This window comes from Canis lupus, chromosome 27 (genome assembly GCF_048164855.1).
Source record: "Canis lupus baileyi chromosome 27, mCanLup2.hap1, whole genome shotgun sequence".
Taxonomy (NCBI): Eukaryota; Metazoa; Chordata; class Mammalia; order Carnivora; family Canidae; genus Canis; species Canis lupus.
In genome coordinates, this window is record NC_132864.1 from 18,280,823 (window position 1) to 18,297,226 (window position 16,404).

The 16,404-nt window shown below is 48.6% G+C and overlaps 2 long non-coding RNA genes across 2 annotated transcripts in view; one reads left to right on the forward strand and one right to left on the reverse strand.

The window, feature by feature from the left end:
• The window catches only part of LOC140619354 (uncharacterized), a 383,332-nt gene that overhangs the window by 10,637 nt on the left and 356,291 nt on the right, over nt 1-16,404 (forward strand). The window lies entirely within an intron of this gene.
• Nucleotides 9,892-12,423, reverse strand: LOC140619350 (uncharacterized). Its single transcript, XR_012019226.1, has 2 exons — nt 12,125-12,423; nt 9,892-11,807 (listed from the first exon to the last, which is right to left on the reverse strand). It is a non-coding gene; the product is annotated as an uncharacterized lncRNA (long non-coding RNA).

The window sequence follows — 16,404 nt, forward strand, 5'->3', positions numbered from 1 at the left end:
AAAGTTTCAAAATGTAGATGAGCTCCAACCTTTAGCCAAAGGAACATTTTGGGCTGTGATGACTGGTGGAAACAGGATTTTTATTTATTTATTTATTTATTTATTTATTTATTTATTTATTTATTTATTTAAAGGATCACTTAGAGCCAATTTGCAAGCAGGGGCTTGGCAACCCCCAGGAATGTTGGGATAGTGAGTTGGAAGTTGATTAGCACCAGAAGGTTCTCAGGAATAGTGGAGGCTGCTCATGCCCATGTAGCAAACCTCCCCAGAATCCCCATCAGGCAGTGCGTTCTCTCCCAGTGGTGGGTTCAGATACCAGGAATGATCTTGTAAGCCCGGAGGTTCTTAGTGATGGAGAGAAGGTGGCTGAGGCTTTGGACAAGGTCACCCAAACCTGTGTGCCTCAGGTGGGCTCTGGGTTGGAGTGAACCTCACCAAGGCAAGCCACAGGTCCGTGGCTGCTGCAGCTGCTCCAGCTGAGCTGATGGGTGGAGTGACCCGGCTCTCCTGGTGCCCTGGGGGGACAGCCCATGTGGGCAGAAAGAGAGGCAGAGGTGGGGTGAGAGGAGCCCCAAGAGAGAGAAAGGAAGGAAGCAGAGAATCAGGGAGTGAGGCAGAGACTGAGAGAGAGAGAGAGCACGCTGCAGGGAGCAGGACAGAGAGAGGAGGAAGCCAGAGGTTAAGGGTCTCCAAAGGCACCAAAGGGACAGTAGGGGACAAAGGGAGGGACAGGGAAAGGAAGGAAAGAGTCAGAGGGAGGGAGCAGGAGAGGGTCAGACATACCAGACCACACGTGCAAAGAGAAACGAAACCCAAAGACACGGTCACACATGCTCCACGGAGCAAGAAACGGGGAACAAATGGGCAGATCCGATGCTTGAAATGTAAGGATATTGACTTTTGTTTCTCCCCAAAGATATGGAATTCCCTACCAGTATCACCAGGCCTTCTGAGTTGTCTCCCCCACCGCCACCCCCACCCACCACCCCGCCCCAGCCCGGCACCCTCAGGGACACTGCTGGGCTATCACACAGGAGGCATCGGGGCTGCAGGGCTGGATTGCGTCAGGGGAGGGATAGTCCGTGGAGAGGATCAAAGGGAACCAGGGCCCTGGCTCCATTGGCAGGACTCCCGGTGAGGCCCAGGCCTGAATTCCCGGCCAAACCCCCAGGAGACATTCTGATGGGCTGATAGAGACACTCAAACCGCAGGCTGCCTCTCCCTCCTCCTCCGTGTCTCCCTCCTCCTCCTCCTCCTCCTCTTCCTCTGGCCTGTTGGTTGAAATCAGCATCAGGAGGGTTGGCTAGTGCTCAGCTGAACTCCAGACAGCAGGGCATGCTCCTCCAAGGCCCCCCAGTTCTTGAACCTTAGAGTTAACAGCTGGGCGGCCTGCCTGATGGAGGTGTCTGAAGACCCTGGGGAATGATGCTGAGTGTTCAGGAGACAGAAGAACATGCCCGTTCGGAGTGAGCCACCCTTGGGGTGAAATCAGGCTGCATTCCTTGAAACTCAGCCTTCTCGTGCGTAAAACGGGGAAGATAGGAATACCTCTGAGGGCCCTGAGTGGGATCCCCAGTGCTAGAGCCCCGAGGGCCCGGCGCCTGGCCCGTAGTAACCACGGGCACATGGCGCTGTCCCGTGTCTAGAAGACAGAAGCCAGATTGCTGTCCCGGACAGGGGGTAATATATGGCAGCCAGCTCTGGCCGAGAATTGAATTCAACCTCAGCTGGAGAATTAGAACATCGTGATTAGAAACTAGAAGAGAGAAGGGACAAAACAACCTGTCTTCAAGTGCACGATGACAGAGCACAGACTCTGCTGGCAGTGTGGGGGGGCTGGGGAAGGACAGGGCAGATCATATTAATATCAATAAATTATATCTGCACCGTGATTCATGGCTCCGATGCGCTTCCCATTATGTTATCTTACAGCATCACAGGAGGATGCGCTCTCCTGATGCTCCTGTAAACGCTGCTCCCGTGGCTGTGGTGGTGGGGCCACTGTTGATGTTATTTCTCCTGCTTTCCGCATGGGGGAAACTGAGGCTTGGGTAGAACAAGAGCCTTGCCCAACGAGACAGGGGGAGCCGAGGTTTAAATCCAGGCTTTGTCCTGCTGGGTCTTTTCCGGTGGGGTGGGGGTGGGGGGGTTCCCTCATCTCATCCTGGGAGCGAGACTGCCTCCTTCTTATCTTGTCATTTTGTCACTTCCCTGGAGTTCTGCTTCCTTCCTTCCTATGGTGGATTATTCCAGTTTCCTCCTCCATTTGGGTGAAGGGGCCAAGGGTCCCTCCTGCCCGGTCCTCCATCTGCCTACCCACCCAGCACTCCATCCTCAGCGCTCGTTCCCACTCAATGAAAAATCCCCCCCTCACCTCCCCCCACCCATACCCAGTGGCTGCTCAGTTGCAGGACAGGCAAGGATGACCCGGACGTGGACTTGAACTTTCAGGTCCCCTGGCCCGCCCCACCCCCGCCCTGGCTAGCCTCCTCTCTGTCTTTGAACCCAGCAGCAGTCTGGCTGGCCTGTTCACCCCACCCTCCCTCTCCCCTTCGCCTCTTTCTCCTTTCCTTCAGGAAACCCACAGCCTAGCGCACTCAGGGCTGGGCTGATTTGGGGACCAGGTTCATTTAGCATTTGCAGAGTGAGCTATTCCAAGAATGTGCAGATTTAGTCCGGGAAGTGGCCCTAGAAGGAGACTGGCTCTGCTTCTGAGCAGGAGAACAAATGAGCCCCTTCCCCCAACTGCGATTTCCTTTGTCTCAGTCCAAAATCCCCCTTTACACGATCCCGGAGGCTTCCTAATAAAATAGAACTGTAACTTTATCTAAGAAGAGTGCAGCACATGTAGAATGGATAAGGTGTAATTAATAACAGAAAATAATGTCTCCCCCCGTCCTGACCTTTCACCCTCATATAAGTGTCTTCAGTTTTATGACAGCTAAGCACAAAATGAATGTGTGCGTGCATGTGTGTGTGCGCGTGCTCTGTGTGTGTGTGTGTGTGTGTGTGTGTGTGTGCATGCGAGGTGCGTGCTCCGGTGTGTGCGTTCGAGCAGAGTCTACGAGGGGCCAATACGTCTGTCTGGTGAGTATTCACCTAGCCCTGGCTGGAATTGGTTTACGTTTCTGGCTAGACTGGCCTCTCGCTGAACCCAGGCACTGCCTGAAACCGATCTGAGCTCTTGAAGTGAGGATTCCGTCTAGATCTCAAAATACCCTGTATCTATTTCCATGCAAAACTTTGGGCAATGCAGAAGCTGAATATTAAAAAAAAAAAAAGAGAGAGAGAGATGGGAATTCATGTGCATGCACACACACACACACATGCACACGCATGTGCTCTTTTCGGTTGCCTATTATATTTCAGAACCATGGTGGGTGCCAGGGACGGGATATTGATAGTTACTTGTGCCCAGAGCAGCACGCAGGAAACCAAGATGAACATTTCCTTGGTCTCCAAGCTGTAAATACCTGGGCAGACGAGGAACTCATTACGGACAATGTTCTCCCAAGCACTTGCGGTCCCCACCCCCAGTGTGGCACCATCCTTGCCGGGGTTCTCTAGGAAAGGATGAAAGATCGGTGCCTCCCTAGGCAGGTAGAGGCTGGAGGAAGCAGGGGAAGGGGGTGAGGAGAGCCGGCCCACCTCCCAAGACTCTCTAGACGGTTTTCCGCAGTCAGAATGGAAGGGCACTTGCACCAGTCCTGTTTATCTTAACGGTTCCACAACTATGTTCGTTTTGAGTAATATTATCTTCCTTTAAAGGTCACTGGGCTGGCCTGCACTCTTGGTTTCTCGTGATTCATTGTGTTTGATATTCAACTTTTCGAGAAGTCCGCAACACCAGCCTCTGGGTTAATGGAAGCCACACCAGCCACGGGGCCAGTAGCTTTGAATCCTCCCCGGACGAGGAGGCCTGGGCGGGGTGGGGTGAGTTGCTTCCTTTTGATCAGCGGCGCTGATGTGAACCAGAGGTCACGCATGTTCGAGGCCTGTGTGTTAGTTCTATGAGACAGCAGCAACTGGACCCTCACATTCTCCCCGACCCCAACCCGGGGAGTTTTGTTTTCCATGCTTGTCCCTTTCTGGGCTGACTTTTCCAGGACCCCTGGGGCACCAGGGGGACTTTGTTTTGGAAGACCCGGAGCCCTAAATCACTAGAGAAGACCCCTCTGTCCACTCCTGGCCTTTCTCCTGCCATCCCCGGCTCCTTCAGACACCGTTAAACCAATTGCTGCTCCCCCAGGACATGCCTGCTCACCGATGTTAGGTGACAGGCTGGATTTGGAGGGAGATCTCTTTCTCCCAGGGGAGTCATTGGGTTGTTGAGTTCTTTTATGGGCATGCTTGAACTCTGGAGGGCCCCCAGACTGACAGCCACCTCTGCTAAATTGATCGTATATTTTTCTGTCCTTGCGTCATCCCATCATCCTGCAAATGCTTTGGCCTGCCATATTTTTATGGTTCTTCTTCCAAGAGGTTCCACAGAGGGTGGGTCAGCATGATTTATCTGCAAGGAGAAGAGAAGGAGAATTTCTTATCTCTGGTATCAGAAGGTGGGATTTCCCTCTTATCACTCTCTCTTTTGCTTTGGGGTTTAAAGGCAACACCAACAGGTTGGATTAAGAAGTTTAGGGAGTCCTTTAGGCTGCCAGCTTCATAAAGTTGACAATGACCAGAAATGGGGGACTCAACTGTCTCCTAATTTCACATCCTCCCAGATACTTACTTAACATCACAGCGCACAGTCCCTGAGTTTGTTGCCAGGACAAGAAGATCTTGATTGGATTAAAAATATTTCCCAGTGGAGGTTTTGAGGCTTTGGCAAACATAATGAGATGAGCAGCTCTTCAAAAACAGAACTTGAAAAATTAAACAGGTCATATATATTCATTATCGGAAAACGTAGAAAGGGCAGATAAGGAAAAAGAAGAAAATGAAAATCACCTGTAATCCCACCACATGGGGCTAACTATTCATATTTTCCCGTGTATCTTTCCAGTCTTCAGTGTATAGTAAATGCATTTTAAGTGACAATAAGATCATATTGCATATTGCACATGACTCTTTTCATTTGCAAAAATTATATATGCTCACTGTAAAATATTTAAATAATGGTCAACAAGAACAGTAACAACAAAAATCCAAATTGCAACCCCCATTTACTTAGCAGTGAACGTCTTTCTAGATAGCTCTTTCCCTATTGTTTGCTAACCTGCTTTCAAAAAATCTTAATGACATAGCATGTCATCGAATTTGTCTCTACATCATTATTTCTCGGGGGGTGGGTACAGAGTTGGGGATTCCATTATCAGGATGCACTACGGGTTAGCTAATACATCCCCTGCGGTTGGACAGTTTAGGTTGTTTGCCATGTTCATAAAGTCCTCCTCAGACGATGTGTTGCCAACACTTTATCAGGTGGGATTTGTGTCTCGCCTACAGCTCATCAGGCAAAGGTGATCCACTCCTGTCAACAACTCTGTAGAGAAAGACAAGGATCTGCTAAGAAGAACTGTATTAGGTGCAAGCCCAGCTGAAGGTAGTTTAAACAATGAAAGGTTCATTTGTCTCACACACTGAGTATAGTCAGAGGTGGGCTGCTGGTGAAATTGACCCAGCCGCCCAACCAGATTGTCAAGATCCCAGCTTTCTTGGTTGTCCCTCCACCTTGGCATTTTGACATTTTATTCTTGTGCTTGTCTTCCTCATGTCCAAAGATAGCTGCTTCTGCTCCAGACATCACATCAGCATTAAGGCAGGAAGGAGAAAAGACTGGCACCAAAAGGCTTTCTTCTGAAGCTTCCTCTTTGATAAGAAATCAAAACTCTCTTCCCAACAGACTTCTGTATGCAGAAGTACATTTTATGTACTTACATTTTATGGGGCCAAACTGTGCCATATGGCTTACTCTAGCTGCCAAGAGGCAGGGAAAGGGAATCTTTTCTTTCTTTTTTATTTTAGGAGGCAGGAGGGGAAAGGACGTTGGGAATGGGTGTTTGGATCAGTTAACCCATGGTGTAGTCATAGCATCGCAAACGTTTTTATCAACAGCTGGAACTGTTTGGGGGCATCGTCTCCACCCCCCGACCCCCTACCCTGTTTGCTCTGACTTCCTGTGTCTCACCTGTCTCTTACCATCTTCAGACCCTGCCCCTAACTCTTCCCATTTGGGTCTGGGCTCTGGGTTTGGGAGACACATCCAGACTCTGCCATGCTGGACTGAGCTTTGCACTTAACGTTTGACATTTCTGTCAAGTTGCTTTCTTTTTTTCTTTTTTTTTTTAATTTTTAAATTTATTTATGATAGTCACACACACAGAGAGAGAGAGAGGCAGAGACATAGGCACCGGGAGCCCGACGTGGGACTCGATCCCGGGTCTCCAGGATCACGCCCTGGGCCAAAGGCAGGCGCTAAACCGCTGAGCCACCCAGGGATCCCCTCAAGTTGCTTTCTAGTCCGTAAAATGCTGGCTCATCAGAAGTACTTGTTCCTATGACAATGGATTTGGTGCTGGGCTCCACAGTGCCGAATTCCCGGCTTCCAGGAGGCTGCCCATTAAACTCAATTGAGGGAGGGCACAAGCACATCTTAAATCCTAGTTATTTCACAGGTCTGGAAGGTGCTGGGCTGGCAAAGATTGGCCTGAGTTAGATTCTTCTAGGAGGCATTTCTTTGGTGGCCTGTACCTGCTACATCTTGATTTGGGGTCCCTTTCCCAAGAGCATCAACCTCCTGCCTCTCCAAGATTCTGCTTTTGACTACATGTCATAGGACAGTTTTGAACTGGACAACAGTGCAGTTTTTCTTGGGAGGGTTTTCTATACCCTGCAGTCCCACAGATCATGAGCTGGGTGACATGTGAAGCCATTGAGGGAGTGTCTATGGTCAGGTGTGCTGTGGCTCTGCAGCTTGGAACCGGATCTAGGTTCACGATGACCATTTTGTGATGCCATGAGCTCCCCATCCCCAGCTGGTGACAAGCACCAATGTCTCCAGACGTTGCCCAGTGTCCTCTAGGGGCCCAAACTGCTCCTGATTGAGACGCACAGCTGGCCACCGCTCTGGTTCAAGCCCGGGCTCTGTCACATAAGAATCACGTCACCCTGGCCAGGTTACTTTACCTAAGTAAGCTTCAATTTCCTTGCTTGTAAGTTGAGAGTAATAAAAGGATCCACCTCAGAGGGTTATTTTGAAGATTCACTGAGTGGATATTTGCAAAGTGGAAACAAGCAGTGCCTGGTGCTGAGTAAGAGGGACAACTGTCACTCTTGTTCTTTCTCTTGCTGCTTGAAGGCGAGAAACAGGCCAGTGTTTTATCTTTCCGACCTCATTGCATGGTGTGTGCTGACCTTCAGAGGGTGTTTGCTGAATGAATGTATGACCTTTAAGCACTGTCTTCCATGTACAAACAGTGGACACCAAGCCTAAACCTAAGGAGGTCTGAAATCCCACTTCCCAGCCTGTCCGCAGACCCACGCGTCCCCCCAGGAGATGTGGGGCATCCAGTCAGCCCCCACTGGTGTGTGGATAACCCTGCAGCAGCACTTTCTGGTTCAGAACCCCCACACACACACCGCCCTGCCCCCCACAGAGAAAAGAGGGGAGGGAGAGATGAACACAACTCTGAACATGGCAGCAAAGTCAGCTGGTGTGTGGGGAGCACAATGTTCCAAACACAATTAAAACTCAATCAGGGTCCGGAAAAGTGCATTAATGTCCCTCAATCAGGCAGCAGAGCACATGTGGCATAGGCGTCTCTCTGGGGGCCACTTCTTCAAGGCCTGTCATGATGGCAGTGACGGCCCCCCTGTCCCTGCAGAACCCCTTGCGACTTGGCCCAGGCCTGGGCCTCGGAGCCCCGGGATCCCTAGTATAGGGAGGGAGCCTGGGGCCATCTCTGTCTGTGTTTTGTTGGTCTAGGCAGATGCCAAAGAAGAGAGAAATCAGATGAGTCTCCCAGAGTGTCCATTTAATTTTGGGAAAGCACGTGAGGGGCTCACCCGTTCCGTCAACCAGTATTTCATTCAGGGACCACTTCTCTGAGCCCAACACTGGGCTAGACCGGCGTTCTGGACTGCAGACAATGTCCCCGTGGGACACTGGGCAATATCTAGAAATGATTTCAGTTGTCACAACAGGGGGGTGCATCTAGTTTATAGAGGCCCGGGATGCTGGCCCACATCCCACAATGCACAGGACAGCCCCTGCCACAAAGAATGGTCTGCTTCAAAATAGCAGTAGTGCTAAGGTTGAGCCTCTGGCCGAGGCCCAAGGACCATATGCGTATGTTATATGTATACAGCGGTGACCGAGGCTGGGGTCCCTGCCTTGGCTGGATTTTCATGACCAGAGTCATCTTAACTGTTTAAGTAGCCAGATTTGGACAGAAGTCTCTTTAAGAATAACATTGGTCTTTCTTTTGTCCTCTGTCCAAGCGTGGGCCTGGTGGTGAGTGTGTATGTGCGTGTGTGTGTGCGCGCGTGCGTGTGTGTTCAGAGCCGTGGGGGGTATATGTTTGGACTTGTGTGGTTGTCTGTTTATGTCTGTGCGCATCGGTGTGGCTCTGTTCATAAGAGAGATTTTTTTTCTCCCCCTGTCATTTCCTTCCTCTGCTTGCCAAAGAAGCATGGGTGGCTTGCTAGGACCTTCTGGGGTTGAATTCGTCACCAGACAAGATTAAGAAATCTTTAGGGACCTCCCCTCTTCTGTGCCCCCTTTTGTTTTCCTGCTTGTCTCCACCCCGTCTCCCCCCTCCCTCCACTACCTTCCCTGCCCCCACCTGGGCGATAAAAACTAGAGGTCAATAAACTTGCCTCTGAGTCAAAGCTTTGAACTTGAAGTTTGGTTTAGGCTAACTTTGCTGTGCCTGTGTGAGTATCCAGGAAGCTCTAAAAATGGTGTTTCAGAGGAATCAAAGCACAGCCAGGAGAACAATTGATCCCGGCTTGGGTTTTCCAGCTCAGCACAGCACCATGGATGTCCTGGGCCACTTGATTCCCTGCTAGATAGGGTTGCCCTGTGCATTGTAGGCCATGGAGCAACATCCCCGACTTGGATTCACCAAGGCACCCCTGTTGTGAGTGACAACCAAAAAACGTCTCTGGACACTGCCCAAAGTCCCCTGGGGACGTGAGATCCACCCCCCTGGCTGAAAACCAGTGATCTGCAAATGTACGGAGCAACACCGGAGACTCTCACACACTTATTTTTGTACAGAAGCAGCCAGATACTAATGTGTGATACTACATGAGTCCATTTATGTAAAGTACAAAAACAGGCAGAGCTGAACAGAATGGTGGCTGCCCTTTGGGGAAGGGGGACACACAGAGATTGCCGAGCAGCACTGTGAGGCCTCTGGGATATTGCCTTTTTTTCTTTTTTTACATCTAGGTGCTGGGTAAATTTATGCTGCGTGTGCTTTTCTCTATGTATTTTACACCCATATTAGAAGTTGTGTGTGTGTTGGGGCGGAAACAAATATTAAATGAACACATTTGGAGAATCAGAGAAGAGTGTCTTAAAAAAAAAAAAAAAGTCCCAATTGCGCAGATTTGATCTCCATCCCAAACCCTGGAGTGGACGGTTTATGAGCAGCTTTATTTAAGCGATTCTTATACAATCCCTCCAGCTGTTTCTAAAGCTGCAGAAACAATAAGTCTACTGAGCAGTGATCTGATTGAGGAGAACACGTTGTCAGCCTCTGTACAAACATACACATGCGTGCGTGCGCGCGCACACACACACACACACACACACACACCCAGAGATGTCACCAGGCCTGCGTTGAATCGAGTTTCCTGCCTTTGTGTTTGTGTTCTCCAGGCAGTCCTTCAGAGTGCACACACTGCAAACTGACCCACGAAATGGACCGATAAGCCAGGTTGAGACTTAGGAAAACAAATGGCCCTTTTAATCTCTTGGAAGGGGAAAAAAGTAATCATCATGTGCAATAATCAGAGTTTGCCTCTTTACACTTATTTAAGGGCAAGGCCGGGCCTTAGGCCTCTGTCCTGAATCCTTATCACCCGCATCAGCCCCATCTCAGTCCAGAGGGCCTGGATTAATGCCTGTCTGGCATTTCGGGTCTTTATGAACATCAGTGTAGCTGCCGGATGCCCAAAGCAAAGGCTCTAGGTATTCTCTGTTTTATTTATTTACTTTTTTAGTGCTCCCCTTTCAGGGAACCCCAAGGAAGTTTCTGGAAGCAAGCAGGCCACAAGATGTGTCTGAGAGACCCCCAGTCTTCCTCCCAGAGGCCTCCTCAGGCATCAGCATTTGGGAAAAGCTGTGTAGACGCTGCTGCAGCCTCCCCAGCTGGTCAGCATTTATAAAGTGGGGCACATCTGTTCTTCACTGTTAGCGTGGCGAAGGGGAGGGATGGAGAGAGAGAAGAAACCCTAAACACTGGGATCGATCCCACCTAGTGCCAAGAGAAAATTGCTTCTAGGTTGGAATCATGGGGAAGTGCTTCATTACAGGGCAGAGACTGCATCACAGTGCCCCTCTTGGCCACCTCCCTTCCCCCCCTTCCCGCTCTCTCCTTTCTCTCTTTTTAAAAGTCTCCAGGTTCTAGCCCTTCTTGAGATTTACGATGTGTTTTGTTTTGCAAACACCCTAAGATCGTATTTGGGTGACAGAGAGCTGAGAGGTCTGCAGATAGCCTGTTGGTGGAAAAAGAGAAAAAGAAAGTGTAATGTACTGTGAATTGCGGAATATTTTGCAGTGTCTCTTTCATGCATGTACATCAAGTTATGAATGCCCCCATGCGTGTGCAAAGCCCATAGCCACAGGCTCAGAGGCAGCACTCCCCATCACATGCACAGAGAGGCGTGACCTGCTTGCAAACACATGGAAAGACCCACAGGCGTGCAGAAGCATGTTCACTCATGAGCCGATACAGAAAGCAAACTCAATCCCATTTCCCACATCAGCGCGGGATGTGGACACGCACCCCACTATGCAGGCCCTTCTCCGGGGGCCCCTCCGAAAAGTTAAAATGATCTTGGGAGGGACCTGGTTGGCTTCCTCTTCCTGCTTCGGTTTTCCCTGCAACACAGAAGTCTTCTGAAACGGGATTGTGGGGCCCACAGACCTGCTCCACTCTGCTTTCTTAATAAGACCTCCAGGCCCATAACAAAGCCGAAAGCTCCAGAAACGACATCTCACCGAGCTCTAAGCACGGGCCTGGCCCACGACCGTTGGGAGGCCGCTCACTGTTCCTGCCTTCACAGCTGCTGCAGTGAACTTTCCAAGGGGGACTTGGCACCGCCAGAGTGTTACTGGAGACCCTGGCAGAAGAGGGAACACGAAGATCGATGACCCAGGGCCACGTGATGGAGAAGGCCCTTGACAGCCAGGACCGGGAATTCCACGGGGTCTCGGAGAGACAAAATATAAACCGGCCCCCAGTCTTCCATCCTTTTCTCTAAGATCTAATTACAGATGTCTTGACATTCCTTTTGCATAGAGTTTCCTTAAAAGATTTGCCAAGAAGGAACATTTGGAAACTGTGTTTTAGGTATAATCCCGTCTGGGAGTCACTCTTGCTGGCTTGGTCGTTAGATGACAAAACGCTTCATTACTATGAGCGCAGCGGACACCGCGTTTGGAAAGCAGGATGCCTGACCCACATCACAGATCCCATGTTGACAACGGCCTTTTGGCAAAACTTGCTCCTCTGATCTCACATTAATTACGACACAAATATACTTATTGTGGGTACTGAGTTTATGTGGCGGAGTCCTCTTGACACATGTTCACAATAAAAACACATTCTTTTTTTCCCCTTCCCCTGACCCTAAGAAAAAAAAAAGAAAAAAGATTAACATTTTTCAAGATGCTGTTTTAATGGCATGAAAACTGAGTGTTCACTCTGCTTTTGTATTTTTTTTCTTTTCTCCTTTTTTTATTAAAAAGCCTTTAAACCAAACATTCCTAGCTTGTAATTCCTCTTTACTTTTGCTTTTATGCTGAGGGAGAGACAGATTAGATTAGATTAAAGACCGAGGGACACCTCGTGAAATACATTCCATTTAGGGACAGTTTGGTTGATAGGGTCAATGTGTGCGCGTGCGCATGTGCGTGCATGCGTGAGTGTTTCTTCTTGTGGCTTACTGATGGTCTTTTTGCAAACATGGTGTTCTGGTTTCTCGGAATGCATTTGTTCCTTTGGCTTCTTCCCTTCAGAAGTCTGCACCCTTTGATTGTGGCCTGACTTTTAGGGGTCTGTGGCGTTTGGGAGGGTGGGCAGTAAATCTTATTAATTCTTCTCTTTAGCTTTGTACAACTTCTCCAAACCTTTTTTCCAAAAGCAGTGGCAGTTTCCTCATGGGCTGCAGATGAAAGAGATTGTTTCATAGACCTCCCCATACCCCACCAAACCCCCAGGTTTGCCCAATGATGTCATAGTGGTAACCAAGGTAACACACTGTGACATCACAACCCAAAGGCTACTGACCTTGGCCTGGAATTCAAAGGAAAAGCAGCCCATAAACTTCTAAAGCAGGCAGGAGATAAATATCCTTAGTCATAAAAGAACAAACGAAGTTTGGGGGGGGGGCATGGCTAAAAAAAAAAAAAACACACACACACACAAAACAGAACTTTTTTTTTTTTTTTTTTTTTAAAGAAATACAGTAAAATGCTCTGCCAAATATTTCAGGAAGTGCCAGTGGCCATTTTGATGATGTGAACTAGACTTTAAAAAAGAAAAGAGGAAAAATGAACATGTTGAAGAAGGATTGTTTACAATATTAGAAATCATTGGGCAAATCTTCCCCCAAACTATAATCTGTACCGTGAATCTGAGCAGAGTAAAACAGCAAGCAAACATCCGTTTCTGAGTGACAGGGAATTAGCTACCAGCAAAAAGGGAGAAATCCAGGGAAGGTATTTATCAGAGAGGGAAAGAGCTCCAGGCAACAGGGTATTCTGGATTGGATCCTAGAACAGAAAAATGGGTGAAATTGGAATAAAAGCTGGAGTTTAGTTAATAGTATTGTACCAGTGTTGATTTCTTAGCCTTGAGCAAGGTCCTGTGGTCACCCAAGATGAGAATGTTAGGGGAAACTGGGTGAAGGGTATACGGGGATTCTGCTTTCATCTTTGCAACTATGCTCTCTAAAGTTTATTTATTTATTTATTTTATTTAGTTATTCATGAGAGACAGAGAGAGAGAGAGAGAGAGGCAGAGACACAGGCAGAGGGAGAAGCAGGCTCCATGCTGGAAGCCCACTGTGGGACTTGATCCCAGGACTCCAAGATCACACCCTGGGCTAAAGGCAGACGCTAAACTGCTGAGCCACCCAGGGATCCCCCTTCTCTAAAATTAAAAAAAAAAAAATTTAAGATTTTATTTATTTGAGAGACAGTGTACACAAGCATGAGTTGTGGGGAGGGGCAGAGGGAGAGGTAGAAGTAGACTCCCCACTGAACAGGGACCCCTCGCCCCCACAAAGGCGGGTTCGATCCCAGGACTCCGATCATGACCTGAGCCGAAGGCAGATGCTTAACCAACTGAACCATCCCGGTGCTCCTAAAAAAATTGGTTTTGAGAAAAATGGGCCTTTGTGCATGTCCTGGAAGGGCTTCCATTTTACAGTATGGAAATTCTGCTTATCTCTAGGAGTTTGCAGCCAGTACCCATGTGCTGGATTCCTGTGGTGGTGATGAGCACATGCCAGGCAGGTGGCTGGTTAGAGGCACAGGAAAGAGGTAGAGTTCCAGAGTTACCTCTGGGCAACTTAAGAAAAGGAAAGACAGTCTCTTGGTCCATCCCCAGTTTTTTTGCCCTCACAGCCTTGTGTGAGACACCTGGCCCCAATTTCATGGGAATGCTTTTTTCTCAAGATGTCCAGAGGGTAGGTAGATGACACAGCATGAGGAGCTGATCTTTAGAGGCCAGGACAGCACCGAGCGGGGAAAGGGGGAGATCCTATCCCTGCCTTCGCATGGACTTGTGCATGGTATTGGGAAAGCCAGCTCTCTCTCTAGCCTATTTTCCTTGCCTGCCAAATGAAGATATTGGACAACAGATCACATGGGCAAATAGACTTCATGTCAGATGCTGCTTTGGATCAACTGGTAGAGACTGGCTGGGGCTCTCCTGAGCCTGAGATCAGTGAGAAGGAGTGCTGTGATCCATTAGCAATGTCTGCCATGGATGTGGGAAAGAAAGGGGAGGTATGTTTGTCATTTCAGGTTCTTGTACATTTGGGCCTACTCTCTCTGGGGCCTGCTAATCCAAATAGACTCTTGTGTCTTCTCCAATATCTGTGTGGGATAGTAGAACACAAATTCTGGAGCCTGCCAGCAGTGGCTTCTAATCCCATCTTTCCTCCATGTACTAGTAGTTGTGTGGCATCTGACAAATATGACCTTTGACATTGACATGTCAAATTTGCCAAATGTAGCATTTGATATTTGACAAGTATGAACCACCCAGGCCCTGTGCATATCCCCTTTATCAGGGAGAGATGGACAAGTTAACAAGGCTGTCTTGTTAACAGACAAGGCAACAAAAACTTTGTGTTATGATGATATAGAGTGTTTTCAGAGAACTGAGTTGGGTGACCTGACTCATACCTAAGGGGCAGGCAAAGATTTCCTGGAGGAAGTAGCACCTAAGCTGGATTTTGAAGGATGAGCAGATATCATCCTGGGGGAAGGGAGCAGGGAGAGAGGAGGATGGACCTTGGCTGGGCTCAGATCATGTAGGGTGGTTGGCCTTGCCAGGGGAATTCAGTTTTTTTTTCTTTTTCTTTTTCTTTTTTTTTTTTTTAAATATTTTATTTATTTATTCATGAGAGATGCAGAGAGGTAGATAGAGAAGCAGGGTCCATGCAGGGAGCCCGATGTGGGATTCGATCCTAGGACCTCAGGATCATGCTGTGGGCCGAAGGCAGGCGCCAAACCACTGAACCACCCAGGGATCCCCTCAGGGTTTTTTTTTTCTGAGGGTATGAGCCATTGAGGAGTTTTCTGCAAGGGAGTTTCATTAGCAAAAAAAATGTCTTTCTGGCTTCAGGCTAGATTTGGGGTGAAGGTGATATTGGAGGCCATTTCTGAATCCAAGTAAGAAATAATGACAGCTTGTAGTAGAAAATAAGCAGAGTGGAGCAGACCATCGAGAGGTATTTGCAGATTGACTGGATGTGCGGGACTCCAATTACCGAGGTTTCTAGGCCTCCATTTCATCATTTGTATGAAGTCATCTGCTCCTACAGTCATTGTGAGGTTTCAATGAAATGAGATGTGTACAGTGCTTAGCACGGTACACTATAGGTGCTCGATAAATGCTAACCATATCCATTACTTCCCAAGAGTCTGGTGATTCAGCCAGGAATCAACATGGTGAAATCAGGTCCCAGAGAGAGGTAAGAGGTTGAGTAGCACTGTACAGCATGTCAGGGGCATACTCAGGATTTGAACCCAGCTCTTCATGGTTCCTAATCCAAGGTCCCAATCCCACTCTCTTCCCCTTGGAGCTTCCTTCTGCACTGTGTTACTTGATGTTAGAGGAAAATAAGATTTCTGTGCTAGGTTGAATCACTTCCCTCAAAAAGATCTGCTAAAGTGCTAACCCAGATAGATACCTGTGAATGTGACCTGATTTGGAAGTAGGATCTTTGCAGATATAATGGAGTCAAGATGAGGTCATACTGGATTGGGGTGGGCCCTCATCCAATGATTGGTGTCCTCATGAGAAGAGAGAACTGAGCACAGACACCCACAGGGAGGAAAACACTGTGGGGGAAGCAGAGTCAGAGATACAGTGATGCAGCTACAAAGCCAAGGAGTGCCAAGGTGCCAGCAACCACCAGAAGCTAAGAGAGGCACGGAACAAATTTTCCCTCACTGCTTCCAAAAAGGAGCCACCTCTCCTGTCGACACCTTGATTTCTGACTCCTTGTCTCCAGGACTGTGCAAGAATACATTTTGGCTGTTTTGGGTCCCCCTCAGTTTGTGGTACTCCCCTGCAGAAGCCCGAGGACACTTTAGTCCCCTAAGAGGGAAGTCACTCTCAGATAGCATCAGCTGCTGTCAATGAATCAGGCCTGAACTCTAGGAGGACTTCTGGAAAGGAGAGTAGGGGCCTGGGAGCCTGGGGGTGGCATCACGGTGCTCTTAGAGTTACCTTGACCGTGACACGGTTTCCTGAGTGTGTGCGTCAGCTGTTGGCAATGTCCAGCCTGTGATAACCTTGAGGGATGACCCAGAAGAGAAAAATGTAGGCGATGGAGAAGGGAAATGATGCACTCATTGACAGATGAGAGGCTGCTCCTGGCTCATGGAAGAACAAGGCAGGAAAGCAACAACAATGACATAAGAATAATAATCACAACAGCAAATACAACTACCAGCTTCCTTGCCTTGGATCCAGCTACCTTCATCTC